Raw genomic sequence first — 21,679 nt, forward strand, 5'->3', positions numbered from 1 at the left:
AAGAACCACATTGTGCTCTCAATGCAAAAAAAGTATTTGACAAAATACAGAGTCCTTTCCTGACTAAAATTCTTCAGAGTATAAAAATAGAGGGAACATTCCTAAATTTTATAAAATCCATGAAAAGCCACAGTGAATATCACTCTCAATCGGGAAAAGCTGAGAGCCTTTCCCTTAAGATCAGAAACACAGGAGTGCCCAATCTCATCACTATTGTTCAACATAGTACTAGAAGTCTATCCATTTAGGATTCTTATAGTTTCAGGTCTCACATTTAGGTCCTTAACTCATTTTTAACTTATGTTCAGTTATGGTGTAAACCAGTGGTCCAGTTTCATTCTTTTGCATGCAGTCATCCAATTATCTAAACAGCATTTGTTGAAGAAGCTCTCTTTTTCTTATTGCATATTCTTTCCTCCTTTGTCAAAGATTAATTGACCATATAATTGTGGGCTTACTTCTGGGCTTTCTATACTGTTCCATGGACCTATGTTTCTATTTTTGTGTCAGTACCATATTTCATTGATTACTTCAGCTTTGCAGGGTAACTTGAAATCTGAAATATGACACATCCAGCTTTACTTTTCTTTCTCAAAATTGTTTGGCTATTGAGGACCTTCTGTGGTTCCATATAAATTTAGGATTGTTTGTTCTACTTCTGTGTAAAATGTTGGGATTTTGGTAGGAACTGCATTAAATGTGTAAATTATTTTGAGTAGTATGGACATTTTAACATTTCTTCTTCCAATCCATGAGCATAGAATAACTTTACACTTGTTTGTGCATCTTCAGCATCTTTCATCAATATTTTATTGTTTTCAGGGTGCAGATTTTCACCTCCCTAAGTTTACTCATAGGCATATTATTGGTTTGGGTGCAATTGTAAATGGTATTTCTTTCTTAATTTCTCTTTCTGATGCTTCATTATTGGTATATAAAAATGCCAATATATAAAAAATTATTTAAAATTATGCAAAATATAAAAATTATATAAAAATTATTTTTAAATGCCAGTATATAAAAAAAATTATATAAAAAATTAAAAACTCCAGTATATAAAAAATTTTGTACATTGATTTTTGTATCCTGCAACCTTACTGAATTATTTTATTAGTTTCAGTAGTTTTTTGGTGGGGTCTTTAGGGTTTTCTCTATATAGTACCAAGTCATCTGCAAATGGTGAAAATTTTACTTCCTACTTACCAATTTGTATGCCTTTTACTCCTTCCTTTTGTCTAATCGCTGTGCCTAAATCTTCCAGTGCTATGGTAAATAATAGTGGTAAGAGTGGACAACCCTGTCTTGTTCCTGGCCTTAGGGGAAGCTCTCTCAATTTTTCACCATAAAATATGATGTTAACTGTGGGTTTTTTATATATGGCCTTCATTATATTGAAATATATTCCCTCTATTTCAACTTTGTCAGGGGTTTTTCTCATGAATGGATGTTGTATTTTGTCAAATGCTTTTCATGTACCTATTGCAATGATCATATGGTTTTTAAACTTCTTTATTTACATGATGTATCATGTTCATTTATTTGCAAATATTGAACCACACTTGCATCCTGGGAATACATCCCACTTAAATGTGGTGAATGATTTGTTCAAATGTTTTGTTTGATTTAGTTTGCTAGTATGTTTTTTGAAGATTTTTGCATTTATGTTCTCACAGATATTAGCCTGTAGTTCCTCTCTCTTTCTCTCTCTCTCTCTCTCTTTGGTAGTGTCTTCATCTGGTTTTGGCATCTGGGTAGTGTTGGCTTCATAGCATGAATTAGGAAGTTTTCTTATTTTGGAATAATTTGAGAAGAATAGGTAGTAACTTGTCTTCAAGTATTTGGCAGTATTCACCTGTGAAATCATCTGGCCCTAAGTTTTGTTTGGTTTCTGATTACCAATTCAATTTCATTGTGGCAAATTAGTCTGTTCAATTTTCTATTGTTTCCTCCGTTGGTTCTTCCTGATTCAATTTGGGTAGATTTTATGTTTTTAAGAATGTATCTATTTGTTCTAGGTTTTCCAACTTATTGGCATAAGTTTTTCAAAATAATTTGCTCAAATAAACCTTTGTTCCCCTTTTCCTCTCTTCTTCCTCTGGGACTTCTATGATATGAATATTACATATTATGTACTTGCTGAGTTCCCTAAGTCTACACTGATGATCCAATATTTTTCATTCTTTCTTTTCAGCTTCATTATTTCCATAATTGTATTTGCTATATCACTTATTCATTCCTCTCCTTCCATCCTTGTGGCCACTACATCTTGTTGGTTTCACATCTTGGTTATAGCATTTTTAATTTTGGCCTAATTTTTAGGTCTTTAATAAGAAAGGAACTTCTATGCTTTTCTTAAGCCCAACTAGTATCCTTATGATTGCTGGTTTTAATTCTGGGTCAGAATATATTACCTATAACTCTTTTGATTAGATTTCTGGTTATGACTTTCTCTTACTCTTTCTTTTAGGATGAATTCCTCCATCTTGGCATTTTTTCTATGTCTCTGTCTTCTTCTCTGTGTTAGGAAAGCCTGTTATGTTTCCTGTTCCTGATATTAATGGCTTTATAAGAAGAGGTGATATATTATACAGGGCCTGGTGCTTCAGGAAGTGTCTCTGGTGTATGCTGTGTCCACTCTGCTGCTATGTTTTGGCTTCTTTTTCTCTCAGGTCAGTCCTCTACAGTTTCTCCTTGCCTGTAGTGGGGAGCATTTTGATTTTGTCCAGAGTGTGGCAAGTTTTAACTAGGTTTGCTCTGGTATGCTTGTTAAAAGAGACCTGATGCTATTTCAAGTAGAGATGAAGCTTTGAAGAACCCTATAGTCAGTAGAAGAGGTCCACACAGGAGTAGAGAAATGTTATGCTGGTCTTCTGGGGGAGTGGCCCACTCTTCTTGTTCTCAGAAAGAACTTTACCAGGAAAAAGCATCACCTGCAGAGCATAGGGAGGTGGGGTTTAGTGTAAGCAGTTTACACCACCAGTGTTTTTGTTGTACTGCTTCCTGGAGTTAATTTATGCTGAGAGATGGGGAGAGAAATGATGCTCACCAGCTCCTTTGTCCCTGGAGAGACAATGACACCTCTCTCAGATTTGCTCCAAGAAGGGGGAGCTATCTCTCATAATGTGTCCCAGGGGATCCTCATATCATGCCATCTGCCCCTGGGCTATCTGCCCTCCTTCTCCACAGAACAAACTGCAGTGCCCACCAGGCTCCTCACCTACCATGTTGTGGACCTCTAAACCTGGAGTCCTTGGGCTCCATGGTTGTAAAAACTCACAAAAATCAACTCCTCTCATTTCCCAGTCAATGGCTTTAGTCCAGTGTTTCCCCTTGGAAATCCCCCTTTTGTTCCTCCTCCCCTTAAGACCAGGGCTCCTTCCTCTCCACAGCACCCACAATTCTTTGCTACCCCAAATCACATTTCTGCACCTCCTACCTTCCACTATGTGGCCTCTTCTCTCCCTCTAGTTATGCCTTCTGTTGTGTCAGTCCTCAGGTTGATTTCTTGAGTATTCAGAATGATCTGATATTTATCTCACGAAGTTTGAGAGACCAGACCAAGTCTAGGATCCTCATACTCCTCCACCATCTTGGCTCCACCAAAGAGCATTGTTGACAAAGCAATCCTGAACTCCAAACTATTTTAGGTGTGGTGCTAGTAGCAATGGTTTAAATATCACTAGAGATTTATCAGTTACAATTACTCAGATCTACCCCATACCTTCCCAGTTAGAAACTTTGGACTTAAGCCCAATCTGTTTTAATAAGCCTTTCAGGAACTTCTGATGCATGCTGAAGTTTAAGAGCCATTGGAACAAGAGAAGTGCATAGTGGAGCAGTCAAGTTAGTAGGCAATAATAGATGAATTCTAAAAAAAACTTCAGTAACTTTCACTATATACTTTGATAATAAATTAAAGCACTATTCCAATAAAACACTGAAAACATTCTTAGGCTAGCTCCTTGATAATGATAGACTAAACTTCCAAAGAAATCTAGATTTTTAAGGAAGAATTCATTATCAAGGAAGAATTTACATGGATTTTATGGACTTGGAGGACTCTATTGTTCTTTTCTGTTATCTAAAAGAAATATGCCATCCAAACAAATCTATATTCAGCCTGAGTGTTTCCAAGGCTACCTTTATGAAATTCCCTTAGCCTGTTTTTAAATCCAATTACCTACTAAATTCTCCACTTCTCAGTGGACTCCAAACATGTACACTGTTTGCTTTTACAACACTGCATTAATACGTGAAAGGAAACAAAAGCTTTTACATCAGAGTCCAATCCAAGCCACAAAACCAGTGCCATCTTCCTATCAAGTGAAAAATGGATAATTCCAGTTCCAGCGGACTAAGAAATTGTTGTGGCGGTAATTGAGAGTAGATCAGAAAGAAGGCATGTGAAGCATAAAAAGAAAGCAATGTTTCTTTCTGGTCTTAAAACTAGAGGAAGAAATGAGTTTCCTCTCCATCATGGGCGTATATAACTACTCAGTAAAACCAACCTCTGCTTCATAGTGCTGCATAGTTCTTTCTGCAGGGAAACTCAGCAGGTTACAGACTCAGGTCCCTCTATTCCTGAAAGTGGGGAAAAGATATTTGAAAAAAAAAGTGATTAAGATGACTGGGTGGCTCAGTCAGTTAAGTGGCTGCCTTCAGCTCAGGTTATGATCCCAGGATCTTGGGATAAGGTCCCACATTAGGCATCTTGCTTAGTGGGGAGTCTGCATCTTCCTCTACCTGCAGCTACCTCCCACCCCCCGCTTGTGTTCTCTCTCTCTCTCTCTGACAAGTAAATAAATAAAATCTTTTAAAAAGAAAGAAAAATGTAATTGTATTTAATGTGTACAATGTGATGATATGACGTGATCTATGTATACATTGTGAAAGGAGTCCAACAAGCAAGTTTATTAACACATGCATCACGCAGTTTCTCTGAAAATTTCTGAAAGGTACCCCTTCATCTTTGGTGTGCAAGAGGAGATATGACACCAGATGGCGATGCCTCACCAAGTGCCAGAGTCTGGGAGACTTTCCCTTGTCTCCCTTACAAGAAATGCACCTAATCTCACTTCTGGGCATATACTCAAAGGAAATGAAATCACTATCTCAAGGAGATATATGTATTCCCATGTTCATTGCAACAGTGTTTATAATAGCTAAAATACGGAAATAAGTTGTCCATCTAAGAAAGAATGGATAAAGATTATATATATATATATATATTAGAATCTTATATATATATATATATAGAATATATATATATATAGAATATATATATAGAATCTTATATATATATATATATATATATATATATATTAGAATCTTATTTAACCTTACAAAAGGAGAGCCTGCCATTTGTGACAATATGAATGAAACTGAAGAGTATTTTACTAAATGAAATAAACTAGACAAAACAAATCTTGAATCATATAAATATATGTGGAATACTTTTTTCTTATTTCTTAATTTTTTAATTTATTTTTTTTTAATATTTTTATTTGACAGACAGAGACACAGTGAGAGAAGGAACATAAGCAGGGAGAGTGGGAGATGGAGAAGCAGGCTTCCCGCTCTGCGGGAAGCCCGACGCAGGGCTCAAATCCAGGACCCTTGGATCACGACCTAAACCAAAGGCAGACACTTAATGACTGACCCACCCAGGTGCCCCAGTATATTTTTTTCTAAAAATTCAAAACTAATTGAATCAGAAAGTAGAATGTTAGTTGCCAGGGGCTGGAAGAATGTTGGGAAATGGGAGAAGTTTGGAAAAAGGTATAATCTCTTAGTTTCAAAATAAATAAGTTCTGATGATTTAATGTATAGCATAGTGACTATAGTTAATAACACTGAATTGTGTAACTGAAATTTTTTAAATTTTTGTTTATTTTTTAATTTCTTTTCAGTGATCCAGAATTCATTGTTTATGCACCACACCCAGTGCTCCATGCAATACGTGCCCTCTATAATATCCACCACCAGGCTCACCCAACCTCCCACATCCCACCCCTCCGAAACCCTCAGATTGTTTTTCAGAGTCCACAGTCTCTCATGGTTCATCTCCCGCTCCAATTTCCCCCAACTCCTTTCTCCTCTCCATCTCCCCATGTCCTCCGTGTTATTCCTTATGTTCCACAAATAAGTGAAACCATATGATAATTGACTCTCTCTGCTTGACTTATTTCACTCAGCATAATCTCTTCTAGTCCCATCCATTTTGATACAAAAGTTGGGTATTCATTCTTTCTGATGGAGGCATAATACACCATAGTGTATATGGACCACATCTTCCTTATCCATTCGCCAAGAAGGACATCTTGGTTCTTTCCACAGTTTGGCAACCATGGCCATTGCTGCTATGAACATTGGGGTACAGATGGCCCTTCTTTTCACTACATCTGTGTAGTTGGGGTAAATACCCAGTAGTGCTATTGCAGGGTCATAGGGAAACTCTATTTTTAATTTCTTAAGGAATCTCCACACTTCTCCAAATTGGCTATACCAATTTGCATTCCCACCAACAGTGAAAGAGGGTTCCCCTTTCTCCACATCATCTCCAGCACATGTTGTTTACTGTCTTGTTAACTTTGGCCAATCTAACTGGGGTAAGGTGGTATCTCAATGTGGTTTCAATTTGAAACTCCCTGATGGCTAGTGATGATGAAACTTTTTTCATGTGTCTGTTAGCTCTTTGTATGTCTTCTTTGGACAAGTGTCTGTTCATATCTTCTGCCCATTTTTTGATATGATTATTTGTTTAGTGTGTGTTGAGTTCAAGGAGTTCTTTATAGACCCTGGATATCACTCCTTTGTCTGTATTGTCATTTGCAAATATCTTCTCCTAGGCTCTTTGTTTTGTTGACTGTTTGCTTTGCTGTGCAGAAGCTTTTGATTTTGATGAAGTCCCAAAAGTTCATTTTCGCTTTTGTTTCCTTTGCCTTTGGAGGCATATCTTGAAAGAAGTTGCTGTGGCTGATATCGAAGAGGTTACTGCCTATATTCTCCTCTAGGGTTCTGATGGATTCCTGTCTCACGTTGAGGTCTTTTATCCATTTTGAGTTTATCTTTGTGTACGGTGTAAGAGAATGCTCAAGTTTCATTCTTCTACTTATAGCAGTTTTCCTAGCACCATTTATTGAAGAGACTGTCTTTTGTCTTTTTTCCATTGTATATTTTGCACTGCTGTGTATTTACCCCAAAGATACAGATGTAGTGAAAATAAGGGCCATCTGTACCCCAATGTTTATAGCAGCAATGGCCACGGTCACCAAACTGTGGAAAGAACCAAGATGCCCTTCAATGGACAAATGGATAAGGAAGATGTGGTCCATATACACTATGGAGTATTATGCCTCCATCAGAAAGGATGAATACCCAACTTTTGTAGCAACATGGATGGGACTGGAAGAGATTATGCTGAGTGAAATAAGTCAAGCATAGAGAGTCAATTATCATATGATTTCACTTATTTGTGGAATGTAAGAAATAACTTGGAGGACATGGGGACATGGAGAGGAGAAGGAAATTGAGAATCATGGAACACTACATCAAAAACTAATGATGTCATAGGGAAGTTCTATTTTTAATCTTGAGGAATCTCCACACTGTTCTCCAAAGAGGCTGCCCCAACTTGCATTCCCACCAACAGTGTAAGAGGGTTCCCGTTCCTCCACATCCCCTCCAACACATGTTGTTTCCTGTCTTGCTGATTTTGGCCATTCTAACTGGTGTAAGGTGATATCTCAATGTAGTTTTAATTTGAATCTCCCTGATGGCTAGTGATGATGAACATTTTTTCATGTGTCTGATAGCCATTTGTATGTCTTCATGGGAGAAGTGTCTGTTCATATCCTCTGCCCATTTTTTTATATGATTGCCTGTTTTGTGTGTATTGAGTTTGAGGAGTTCTTTATAGATCCTGGATATCAACCTTTTGTCTGTACTGTCATTTGCAAATATCTTCTCCCATTCCGTGGGTTGCCTCTTTGGTTTTTTGACTGTTTCCTTTGCTGTGCAGAAGCTTTTGATTTGGATGAAGTCCCAAAAGTTTATTTTCGCTTTTGTTTCCTTTGCCTTTGGAGACATATCTTGAAAGAAGCTGCTGTGGCTGATATGAAAGAGGTTACTGCCTATGTTCTCCTCTACGATTCTGATGTATTTCTGCCTCACATTGAGGTCTTTTTATCCATTTTGAGTTTATATTTATGTATGGTGTAGGAGAATGGTCAATTTTCATTCTTTTACACACAGCTGTCCAATTATCCTAGCACCATTTATTGAAGAGGATGTCTTTTTTCCACTGTATATTTTTTTTCCTGCTCTGTCAAAGATTATTTGATCATAGAGTTGAGGGTCCATATCTGAGCTCTCTACTCTGTTCCACTGGTCTACGTGTCTGTTTTTGTGCCAGTACCATGCTGTCTTGGTGATCACAGCTTTGTAATAAAGCGTGAAATCAGGCAATGTGATGCCCTCAGCCTTTTTTTTCTTTTTCAACATTTCCTTAGCAATTCAGGGTCTCTTCTGATTCCATACAAATTTTAGGATTGTTTGCTCCAGCTCTTTGAAAAATGCTGGTGGAATGTTGATCAGAATGGCACTGAAAGTATAGATTGCTCTAGGCAGTATAGCCATTTTAACAATGTTTATTCTTCCCATCCATGAGCATGGAATGGTCATCCATCTTTTTGTGTCTTCTTCAATTTCTTTCATGAGTGTTCTATAGTTCCTTGAGTACAGATCCTTTACCTCTTTTGTTAGGTTTATTCCCAGGTATCTTATGGTTCTTGATGCTATAGTAAATGGAATCGGTTCTCTCATTTCCCTTTCTGTATTTTCATTGTTAGTGTATAAGAAATCAACTGATTTCTGTACAATGATTTTGTATCCTGCCACATTATTAAATTGCTGAATGAGTTCTAATAATTTCAGTGTGGAGACTTTTGGGTTTTCCATATAAGGTATCATGTCATCTGCAGAGAGAGAGAGACTTTGACTTCTCCATTGCCAATTTGGATATCTTTTATTTCTCTTTGTTGTCTGATTGCTGTTACTAGGACTTCTAATACTATGTTGAACAAGTGTTGAGAGTGGGTGTTGCGGCCGGCACGACAAATCGACCAGGAACGTGAGGGTAAGAGGATGGTGAAAAGAAATTAAGAGACAAAGAGATGGGGGCAGGAGGAGCACCAAGGAGGATGTCCCATCGTGCCAAAGTTTATTTTGCAGAGTTCTGATTTATACAACACAGTAAGGGAATCACCTCCTGTACATCTGGTGCTAGTTTCTATTTTGGCCTGAGAGTAGCTGGCCATGCAGAGATATCAGACAGCCTTGACCTTCGTGGTTTGGACACCTAGGCCATAACTCAATATTCACAAAACACAGGAGCCTTATTAGCTTAGTCTTGAGACAGCAGCTGCAATGGCAACAAGCCAAACTTCACAATGTTCTCATAACAATCACCAGGGAGACACGGTGGCATGCTAGCTCACCACCTGTGAAGGTCCTCGGTTGAAGAGGTTCCCAAGAACTGTTGCTCTATTGGGTTAACCCCTTCTAGGCACGAGGCCCCCAACATCTTCCCCTTTTTGTTTTAAATGCAGAAAATAGATTTGTGCCTGTGTCAAAGCAGCTGACCTGTTCCACCTATTACAAATACAACACCATATGATTGCAATTAGTACAATTAAAATGAGCAATACACAGAATAGCCAAAAGGAATGTTGCAAAATGTTTCCAGGGTTAAACCCCCTGAGGGCTCTCAGGAATTGTTCAGCAATATCAGAAGGGTCTATAATGTCCAAATGTGATTGTCTGATGGCGTTAATCTGTGATTGTAGCTCAGCCAGGTTCAGGCCCAAATTGGTATGATGTCAGATGCCACGCAAATGTCTCTGAACATTTTTCCAGGAGTGGTTATCCACAGGTAAGGGCGTAACACATGTGTGTTGATATTTTCCATGAGACATCAATGACATTTGAGTCCGGAGCAAAGATAATTGATTTCCCAAATATTCTACTGCTTCTTTAAAGCCATCTAATCTACTCAATATTTTTCTATTTATGGTCTCCTGAGTGGATAAAGCATGAGATATATTTTGAGATAGAGTATTAACATGTTCTGCAGTGTGAAGGCTCTGAGATAATGCCCAAGAAGAGACAGTGGCTGTGGCTATTAGGGAAACTAAAGCTGCAATCCCTGTTATAAGTAACCCAACAAATCGACATGTTCACTTTAACTGTTTTTCTAATTCCAAGCGAACTGATATCCATAGTTAGCATACCAAGGTCCTGTAACTTCTACAGGCATTAAAACATACATGGAGGTTGCATAGTTATAAACACTATCATGGGACCTGTGCCTGACAAAGGCAGGGATATAGGTAGACAACTTGTTAACACACAATGGTCACAATGGATATTATACAATAGATGTTTTTGTTGAAAAGAGGTGAGAATTATTGATCCCGAGCCCACTACCAGTAAAAAAAGGTCTAAGAATACAGCCCGCAAAGTCAGATTGAAGTCCTTCGTGGCAGTGCAACCACTCCTGGCTATTTGCACTCCGATTGCTCCCAGGGCAGCAACCAGTTTCCAGAGTTCTGCATGAAATATCCCTCTGCTGTAAGGGGGGAGATATCTTCTTCTCCTCCACTGACTTCTCCGACTCAGGGTCAGTGTTGCAATTCGTTGCCGCAGGGGCGAGGAGTTGGCACTGTCTCTCTGGCATCCAGCATGGGGTGTCCTCATCCTGCGAAAAAACACAAATAAAACCGCATCCTCTGCGGAGGACAGGGTTAGGACCCTTTCAAGTGCCCGTGAGGGGGTCTTTCCACCTAGCATAAGGAAGAGGAGAAAGGTCTGGATACCAAAAGCATTCAGCTGCTGTGCGACCTATATTGTTGAGATTCAAAAATTTTAAACATAAAGAGTTAAAATTAAATGCATATGAGGAGAGTATTTCACTGTTCCCTGTAGTATCTCCCCCTCTTTTAATTTTCTTTTGAGATATGATTTAAGGGTACCATTAGCTTTTTCGATAATGGCTTGTTCTTGTGAATTATAGGGGATGTTCATTGAATGTTTTGATTTGTTTGTAAATAAGTATTTTTACATTTTGTAAGTTACAAACATCTTAAGAAAAAAATATTTTTAGTCTGGAAGAGCAAACATTAGAGAAACAGTAATGTTTAAAATAAGACAAAACATTAAAAGATATAACATTATACTTTTTTAGTTCATTTATTTCCATGTTACTAAATCTGGTGAATGCAGTTTTAGTTAGTTCTGGAAATTTTTATCCATTTCAGTTTTAGGATTTTCAAGTATATCAAATATTTGTGTTTGTCTTGAAAGTCTCCCATATGAATTTTCTCTAAGACAGAATTTATCTTAAAAGAGAATTAAAACAATTACAAATGACAAAACTCAGAATAGATATGGTTAAATTACCAGGTGATGACCTTATCAAAATATTAAAATTCTAGGAAATGTATAGAATTTTTAGAGTAGTTACAGTACTTATCGATATGTAACCCAAGGTTTATTATTGGTTTAGTAGTACTTACTGAGTATTTTAGTATATCAAGCAAAAACCTTATGAGTTAAAGAGCTCTTATTTATAATTTAAATCTTGTCGGCAATTGCTAAAACCTTAGAAAGTTTTAAAATACATGCCTTAATATAATTAGGGATGTTAAACACCTGATAAAACAAAACATAGAAATTGGGTTTTCTGGGCAGGCAAAGAAAAAACCATAACAGATCAATTAACCTAAGAAAACTTTGCCCTTTTAAACAGAGAGAAAACCAGCTTTTCTATATCAGTGTCTTTTCTTTTTTATTATTATTAAGCATGTAGTCTTAAGATAGTGGGTTTATTGGGTTTCCCCCCATCGTGAATGATGTCGCAGATAAAGGGAGGGGGATCTTTCAGATGCTGTCCTGCTCATGTCTCTCACTTAGGAGCGTCTTAGCTAAGGTCTGTCCGTATAAACCCCGGACCAGGCTACTCCATGGAGTAGATGACCATTATGCCATATGACGCCCTGTGAGACTCAGGGTGCAGCCCACTCAGACTCCGTAGCCGAAGCGGTGGAGCCATACAGACACATTCACAGAGTCAGGCACTCTTCAGATTCAGACAGGTTGGACACCCTCTCCTTTGGGTATCCCTGGCTAATGGGATGTGATCAGTCTCCCCTTCCATTCTTTAGGAATGGGTCTGGCTCCAACAGTGGCCTTAGGGCTGTTTTGCTCTCTTTTTACATTCAGAGCTGCTTTTCTCATTTCCATTAGTCTTAATTACATTTAACAGAATTTTGTACTCTTAGAAATACCTTAACCAGTAGTGATGGCTAAGTATTAACCAATTGTGAGCTGTTACAACAGAATTCTTTAAATGGCAAATTAATGAATGAGTTAAGCACAAAAACATACTTACCAACAGATTTAAATATTCTTATTTTCTTTGCTGTAATTAGTCAAAAGCACAAACTTATATTCGATATTCAATGCTTTAGCACTTTATCCTATCTGGAAAAGACCTAGATGTCCAACAAATTTAGTTTTATTTGTCATCCAAGCAAAACTTTGACGTTTTAGGTTACCAAAGACTTTGAAAGCTACTTTAATAATCACCCATTAAAACTTTGAGACAGACAATTAATCATTAATTTAGTCATCTCTTTGCTAACAGATTTTAACAGATTTTAACAAATAACATGAGCTTATTTGACCTGTAGTAAAAATTCTGAAGTTTTACATTTACTACTGTTAACTCAAAGGACATGTTTATCCTAATTAACCTAACAAACTTAACTTAGTTTAAATACTAATTTTCATTCCACTGGGTCCACTCCACTTTGAATGTTTACCTGAGACACGGGTGGGAAGATCTGGAGTGGGGGGCATTAAGTCCAGGGGGTGCTCTTTTGGTTTCCCAACAGTGAAGAATTAACATGGGAAATGCGTGAGGGAGAAGCCACCATGTCTAATAGGAGAAACAGAGAGAGATAAAGTCAGAGTGCCCTTTGCTAGGGATGGCCCAGGAACCTGGGTATACTAGAAGAAGTCTTATTTATGTAATTATCTGCAAGGCCCTTTTAGAGAACTTGGACCCTTTTTGCTTCAGAAGGGCCTGCAGTGCAGTGACAAAAAGAAAGTTTGTTTCACTGATTGACCTTGCCCCATGTTATTTTATTCCTTCTGTCACCCGTCAACCTGGGCTCCTCTTACTTGATTGTCGGCAACTACTTGCCTGTATGTGCACTCCCTTGAAATGTTCTCAGGTCCCTGTTCAGGTGCCACTTGTCGCTGCCAGCGTGACAAACCGACCAGGGTCAAGAGGGTAAGAGGATGGTGAAAAGAAATTAAGAGACAAAGAGATGGGGGCAGGAGGAGTACCAAGGAGGATGTCTCATAGTGCCAAAGTTTATTTTGCAGAGTTCTGATTTATACAACACAGTAAGGGAATCACCTCCTGTACATCTGGTGCTAGTTTCTATTTTGGCCTGAGAGTAGCTGGCCATGCAGAGATATCAGACAGCCTTGACCTTCGTGGTTTGGACACCTAGGCCATAACTCAATATTCACAAAACACAGGAGCCTTATTAGCTTAGTTTTGAGACAGCAGCTGCAATGGCAACAAGCCAAACTTCACAATGTTCTCATAACAATCACCAGGGAGACATGGTGGCACGCTAGCTCGCCACCTGTGAAGGTCCTCAGTTGAAGAGGTTCCCAAGAACTGTTGCTCTATTGGGTTAACCCCTTCTAGGAATGAGGCCCCCAACAAGTGGGCATCCTTGTCATGTTCCTGATTTCAAAGGGAAGGCTGTCAGCTTTTCCCTATTGAGGATGATATTCGCTGTAGGTTTGTCATAGATAGATTTTATGAAGTTGAGGAATGTTCCCTCTATCCCTACACTTTGAAGCGTTTTAATCAGGAACGGATGCTGTATCTTGTCAAATGCTTCTTCTGCATCAATTGAGAGGATCACATCATTCTTCTCTCTTCTCTTATTGATTTGTTCTATCACATTGATTGATTTGCAAATGTTGAACCACCCTTGCAACCCAGGGATAAATCCCACCTGGTCATGGTGGATAAACTTTTTAATGTACTGTTGGATCCTATTAGCTAGGATCTTGTTGAGAATCTTAGCATCCATATTCAGCAGAGATATTGGTCTGAATTTCTCCTTTTTGGTGGGTTCTTTGCCTGGTTTTGGGATAAGGGTAATGTTGACTTCATAAAAAGAGACTGGAAGTTTTCCCTCTACTTCAATTTTTTTGAAACAGTTTCAGGAGAAGAGGTATTATTTCTTCCTTGAATGTTTGCTAGAATTCTTCAGGGAACCCGTCAGGTCCTGGGCTCTTGTTTAATGGGAGCTTTTTTTTAAGTTATTTTTTAATTTTACTTTTTATAATTTTTTTTAATTTTTTTAATAAACATATAATGTATTATTAGCCCCAGGGGTACAGGTCTGTGATTCATTAGTCTTACACAAGTCACAGCACTCACCATAGCACATATCCTCCCCAATGTCCATAACCCATCCACCCTCTCCCTAATCCCCTGCCCCTGGCAACCCTCAGTTTGTTTTGTGAGAGTAAGAGTCTCTTATGGTTTTTCTTCCTCCCACTCCCATCTTGTTTCATTTATTCTTTCCCTACCCCCCAAGCCCCTGTGTTGCATCTCCACTTCCTCATGTCAGGGAGATCATATGATAGCTGTCTTTCTCTGATTGACTTATTTCGCTAAGCATAATACCCTCTAGTTCCATCCACGTTGTTGCATAAGGCAAGATTTCATTTCTTTTGATGGTTGCATAGTATTCCATTGTGTATATATACCACATCTTCTTGATCCATTCATCTGTTGATGGACATCTAGGTTCTTTCCATAGTTTGGCTAGTATGGACATTGCTACTATAAACATTCGGGTGCACATGCCCCTTTGGATCACTACGTTTGTATCTTTAGGGTAAATACCCAGTAGTGCAATTGCTGGGGTCCTAGGGTAGCTCTATTTTCAACATTTTGAGGAACCTCCATGCTGTTTTCCAGAGTGGTTGCACCAGCTTGTATTCCCACCAACAGTGTAGGAGGGTTCCCCTTTCTCCGCAACCTCGCCAGCATTTGTCATTTCCTGACTTGTTAATTTTAGCCATTCTGACTGGTGTGAGGTGATATCTCATTGTGGTTTTGATTTGTATTTCCCTGATGCCTAGTGATGTAGAGCACTTTTTCATGTGTCTGTTGGCCATCTGGATGTCTTCTTTGCAGAAATGACTGTTCATGTCTTCTGCCCATTTCTTGATTGGATTATTTGTTCTTTGGGTGTTGAGTTTGCTAAGTTCTTTATAGATTTTGGACACCAGCCCTTTATCTGATATGTCGTTTGCAAATATCTTCTCCCATTCTGTCAGTTGTCTTTTGGTTTTGTTAACTGTTTCCTTTGCTGTTCAAAAGCTTTTGATCTTGATGAAATCCCAATAGTTCATTTTTGTCCTTGCTTCCCTTGCCTTTGGCGATGTTCCTAGGAAGATGTTGCTGCAGCTGAGGTTGAAGAGGTTGCTGCCTGTATTCTCCTAAAGGATTTTGATGGATTCCCTTCTCACATTGAGGTCCTTTATCTATTTTGAGTCTATTTTCGTGTGTGGTGTAAGGAAATGGTCCAATTTCATTTTTCTGCATGGGGCTGTCCAATTTTCCCAGCACCATTTATTGAAGAGGCTGTCTTTTTTTCATTGGACATTCTTTCCTGCTTCATCAAAGATTAGTTGACCATAGAGTTGAGGGTCTATTTCTGGGCTCTCTATTCTGTTCCATTGATCTATGTGTCTGTTTTTGTGCCAGTACCATACTGTCTTGATGATGGCAGATTTGTAATAGAGCTTGAAGTCTGGAGTTGTGATGCCATCAGCTTTGGCTTTCTTTTTCAATATTCCTTTGGCTATTCAAGGTCTTTTCTGGTTACATATAAATTTTAGGGTTATTTGTTCCATTTCTTTGAAAAAAACTGAATGGTATTTTGATAGGGATTGCATTAAATGTGTAGATTGCTTTAGGTAGCATGGACATTTTCACAATATTTGTTCTTCCAATCCATGAGCATGGAATGCTTTTCCATTTCTTTGTGTCTTCCTCAATTTCTTTCATGAGTACTTTTTGGTTTTCTGAGTATAGATTCTTTGCCTCTTTGGCTAGGTTTATTCCTAGGTATCTTATGTTTTTGGGTGCAGTTGTAAATGGGATTAACTCCTTAATTTCTCTTTCTTCTGTCTTGTTGTTGGTATAAAGAAATACAAGTGATTTCTGTGCATTGATTTTATATCCCAAAACTTTACTGAATTTCTGTACAAGTCTAGCATATTTGGAGTGGAGTCTTTTGGGTTTTCCACATATAGTATCATATCATCTACAAAGAGTGAGAGCTTGACTTCTTCTTTGCCAATTTGGATGCCTTTAATTTCTTTTTGTTGTCTGATTGCTGAGGCTAGGACTTCTAGTACTATGTTGAATAGCAGTGGTGATAATGGATATTTTGGGGAGCTTTTTGATCACTGCTCCAATCTTGTTATGAGATATTGATCTATTCAGGTTGTCAATTTCTTCCTGATTCAGTTTTGGAAGTTTATAGCTTTCCAGGAGTGCATCCATTTCATCCAGATCGCTTAACTTATTATTGGCATATAACTGCTGATAATAATTTCTGTTAATTGTTTCTATTTCCTTGGTGTTAGTTGTGATCTCTCCCTTTTTATTCATAATTTTATTAATTTGGGCCTTCTCTCTTTTCTTTTGGATTAGTTTGGCCAATGGTTTATTGATCTTATTCATTCTTTCAAATAACCAGCTCCTAGTTTCATTGATGTGTTCTGCTGTATCTCTAGTTTCTATCTCATTGATCTCTGCTCTAATTTTGATTATTTCCCTTCTTGTGTGTGGAGTTGGCTTAATTTGTTGTTGATTCTCCAATTCTCTAAGGTGTAAAGAAAACTGGAGTACCCTGGATTTTTCAATTTTTTTGAGGGAGACTTGGGTGGGTATATATTTCCCCCTTAGGGTCACCTTTTCCATATCCCATAGGTTTTGGACCAGTGTCTTCATTCTCATTGGTTTCCATGAATTGTTTCAGTTCTTCTTTGATCTCCTGGTTGATCCAAGCATTCTTAAGCAATGTGGTCTTTAGCTTCCAGGTGTTTGAATTCCTTCCAAACTTTTCCTTGTGGTTTCAAAGCATTGTGATCTGAGGATATGCAGGGAATAATCTCAGGCTTTTGGTATTGGTTGAGCCCTGATTTGTGACCCAGCATGTGGTCTATTCTGGACAAGGTTCCATGTGCACTCGAGAAGAATGAGTATTCTGTTTATTTTAGGGTGGAATGTTCTGTATATATCTATGAGGTCCATCTGGTCCAATGTGTCATTCAATGCTCTTGCTTCTTTGTTGATTTTCTGCTTGGATTATCTATTACTGAAAGTGGCATGTTAAGATCTCCTACTATTAATGTATTCATATCAATATAACTCTTTATCTTGATTAACAGTTGTCTTATGTAGTTGGCTGTTCCCATATTGGGGGCATAAATATTTAAAATTTTTAGAACTTTTTGGTGGATAGACCCTTTAAAAATGATGTAGTGTCTTTCTTTATCTCTGACTACAGTTTTTAGTTTGAAATCTAATTTATCTGATATGAGAATTGTTTCCACAGCTTTTTTTTAAGGCCCATTGGCATGAAAGATGCTCCTCCATCCCTTCACTTTCTGGATGTATCCTTGGGTTCCAAATGGGTCTCTTGTAGACAACATATGGATGCATTCTGTCATTTTATCCAATCTGCAACCCTATACCATTTTATGGGTGCATTTAGGCCATTTATGTTGAGAGCGATTATTGAGAGATACGTTTGACACCATGTTACCCATGAAGTCTTTGTTTCTATGGATTGTCTCCATAAATTTCTGTTCAATAATATTCTTGTTTTTTTCCTGCTTTTATAGACCCCCCCCCCGCCCTTAATATTTCTTGTAGTGCTAGCCTGGTGGTCACATACTCTTTTAAACCTTGCCGGTCTTGGAATTTTGAATGTCAGTCTTGCTGGATAATGTATTCCTCGCTGCATGCTCTTCTCATTTAGTGCCCTGAATACATCTGCCAGCCCTTTCTGTCTTGCCAGGTTTCTGTGGACTGGACTGACATTATTCCAATGGGCCTTCCTCTGTATGTAAGGAATCTCTTCCCCCTAGCTGCTTTCAAGAGCTACCATCTAAAATTATGTTTCATCATTTTCATAATGAAGTGTCTCGAGGTCTTTCTAGATTCTATGATCTTGAGGGCAAACCTTTCTGCCTCTAGAACACCTAGGACACAAACGCTGTTACCATTCCCCAGATTGGGAAAATTTTCATGGAGAATTTGTTCAACTATATCCTCTAGGCTTCTTTCTTTCTCCTCTCCCTCAGGGATTCCAATAATTCTGATGTTGGAACGTTTCATTGCATCATTCATTTCCCTAATTCTGTTTTCATGGCTTTTAATCTGTTTGTTCCAGCCCTCCCCTGGATCCTTTTTCTCTATCATTTTGTCCTCTAGATAACCAATTCTATCTTCTGCCTTGGTTACCCTAGCTGTTAGAGTATTTATATTAGATTGGAACTCATTGATAGCATTGTTAACATCTTCTGTGGTGACTTTCACTTCTGCCCTAATCAATTCCATTTTGTCATTAAAGGCTTTCTCCAACCTAGCCATTGCCTGGATAATTGTTAGCCTGAATTCCCTTTCTGACATATTGTTTATGTCTATATCCAATAGCTCTGATGGAGAGGGCACAGTCTCTGAGTTTTTCCTCTGTTGGGCATTCCTACTCTTAGTCAATTTGGTGAGAGATGACTGAGGGGATGTGTAGCTGAATGTATCAACCATGGTGCAGGCAAAGTGCACCCTGGAACGCTTCTGAGAAATCATGAGTCCCTACTGAAAAGAAAGAAAAAAGAAAAAGAGAGAGAGAGAAAAGAAAAAAGAAAAGGGAATACCCAGTCTGAATCAGCCCCAAAGGTAAGATTTATAAAGTATACAAATGAAAATGGGCAAACAAAAAGACTGACAAAAGTAAATGATAAAAAAAATAAATAACCCGGCCAAAATGAACCCCAAGTTTAAGATTTGTATACTACCAGAACAAAACAAATACCCAGAAACACTTACACAAGAAATAGATGGGAGGGTGGTTATAAATTCTCAGAGTGCTAAAGGAAGGTTATTTTGATTCTTCCTGGGTATATCTTGCTATCTTTGCTAAAGGACTCAACTTTCCTGAGATAGAGGGGGATTAAAACTGGTTTATACATAGGGGTAGTATTGACTGGGGAATGAGGATTACCTTGAAGCTTATCTCTATATGAATATTTAGAAAAATAGAAAAACACAGGTATATGTATCAAAAAAAGTTCAAGCTAAAAGGTTATTATGGAATTTGTTGCACAGAACATCTCATAGTGATGGTAAAATAGGTTAAAAAATCATTTAAGGGTCGCCTGGGTGGCTCAGTGGGTTAAGCCTCTGCCTTCGGCTCAGGTCATGATCCCACGGTCCTGGGATCGAGCCCCGCATCACGCTCTCTGCTCAGCAGAGAGCCTGCCTCCTCCTCCTCTCTCTCTCTGTCTGCCTCTCTGCCTACTTGTGATCTCTGTCTGTCAAATAAATAAATAAAATCTTTTTTAAAAATCATTTAAAAAATTGAAAAGAATGAGAATAGTGGGAACGAATTAAAAATAAAAGTTGTATCTATGAAGTAGTGGTGGTTGTCCCCCCCCCCTTTTTTTGGTCCTTGGTTTTTGATGGTTTTTTTGACTGGCTTTCTGGGGGAGGAGCCTGCTGCGTGGTTTTTCTGGCAGTCTTGCTAGAGTTGAGTCCTCCTGCCCCCTATCAAGGGGTTGGCTCTGAGGAAACCAGATTTTCAGGCTTTTTATTAGTTTGTTTGTTTGTTTTCTCCCCTTGGTGGCTTTTGGCAGTTCTTTGGAGGTTCAGAGGAAAGAAAACTGCACCCAGACCTCAGTCTCAGAGAGAAGCCTCAGTCTGTTCCCCTCTGGGTGCTCCAGCACACATAAACTCCCCCTGTCCCACTGGCAGAGCACGTCCCCAGTCACAGTCTCAGGGGTTGCAGGAGCTCCCACTTGTACCCCAGTGTCTAGTCCAGAGAGCTGGCTTCCAGTGGCTGCCTCCACCAATGTCTGGGCAAATCCAGACCACCGGAGAGGTCCCAACCAGAGATAGCACACTGAGATTTTCACACTGGCCCAGGCTGGGAGTGTTCAGACTCTCCCAGTCCTAGAGAGCACAGGCTAGTGCCAGCACAGACCTTTCTCAGGGGAGGGTGTGGAGCACAACTCAACTCCGGTAGAGCAGTGTGCATGAAGAGTGCAAAAGGCTGTGATTCTAGAGAGTGCTGTCCACCTCAAACTCCTTCACACACACAGCCACCCAGACACTCTCACACATGCCTGCAGCTCAGGGACCAATGCCTGACTTCTTCACTTCACTCTCTCTGGCTCAGCCCCAGTGGTGGCCGACCTGGGTCCATGGGCTTAAGCCCCTTTCCCTAACTGCCCGATTCCACCAATTACCCCTTAAGATCTTTTGCTCTTTTTGAGTGCTTTCAACCAGACTCCCAAGATAATGCTGGTCCCCAATCACAGGGCACTCTCATATTGGAGTGTTACTTTCCAATGAGTCGCTTCTGGTGGCTCCCTCCCCCTTTTGTTTATCTTCTGATATCAGTCCCATGTTCCCACTCCACTTTACCTGTCCACTGATGTCTTCTGACCCCATAGAGATCCAGAAGTGTATAATTCTAATCTCAGGCTGATTTTATGGGTGATCAGAGTTCTTTGGTAGATAATTAGCTCACTTTAGGGGACCAGGTGAAACAGCAACTCCTACTTCTCTACCATCTTGCCTCCTCCCCCTGTGTAACTGAAATTCATTGAGACTAAAACTTAAGAATTCTCTGCAAAAAAAAAATGTAATTATGTAAGGTGATGCATCTGTTAATAAATTTGCTGAGATCCTTTCACAGTGTACATATATATCAAATCATATTACATTGTACACTTTAAATACAATTACATTTCTTTCAATTATATGTTAACAATACTTTGAACTATTGGACCTGACAGATATATACAGATCATTCCGTCTAACAGAAGCAGAATACACATTCGTCACAAATGTAAAGGAAAAATTCTCCAGAACAGATTATGTGGTAACTCACAAAACAAATCTAACCAAATTTAAGAAGTTTAAAATAATACCAAGTATCTTTTCTGACAACAGTGGCAATAACAGAAGAAAAGCTAAAATAAAATCACAACTATGTGGAAATTAAATAATACACTCCTGATCAACCAATATGTCAAAGAAAAATATTAAAAAATTAAAAACTCAACTATCTTCAAACACATGAAAATGGAAATAAAATGTATTAAAACCTGTGGCAGATTGCAAAAGCAGTTCAAAGAGGGGAGTTTATAAAAATAAAAGCTTATAATTAAAAGAAAAAGAATGAGGGACACCTGGGTGACCCAGTAGGTTGGGTCTCTGCCTTTGGCTCAGGCTATGGTCTCAGGGTCCTGAGATCAAGCCCCGCATTGGGCTTTCTGC

This window comes from Mustela lutreola, chromosome X (genome assembly GCF_030435805.1).
Source record: "Mustela lutreola isolate mMusLut2 chromosome X, mMusLut2.pri, whole genome shotgun sequence".
NCBI lineage: Eukaryota > Metazoa > Chordata > Mammalia > Carnivora > Mustelidae > Mustela > Mustela lutreola.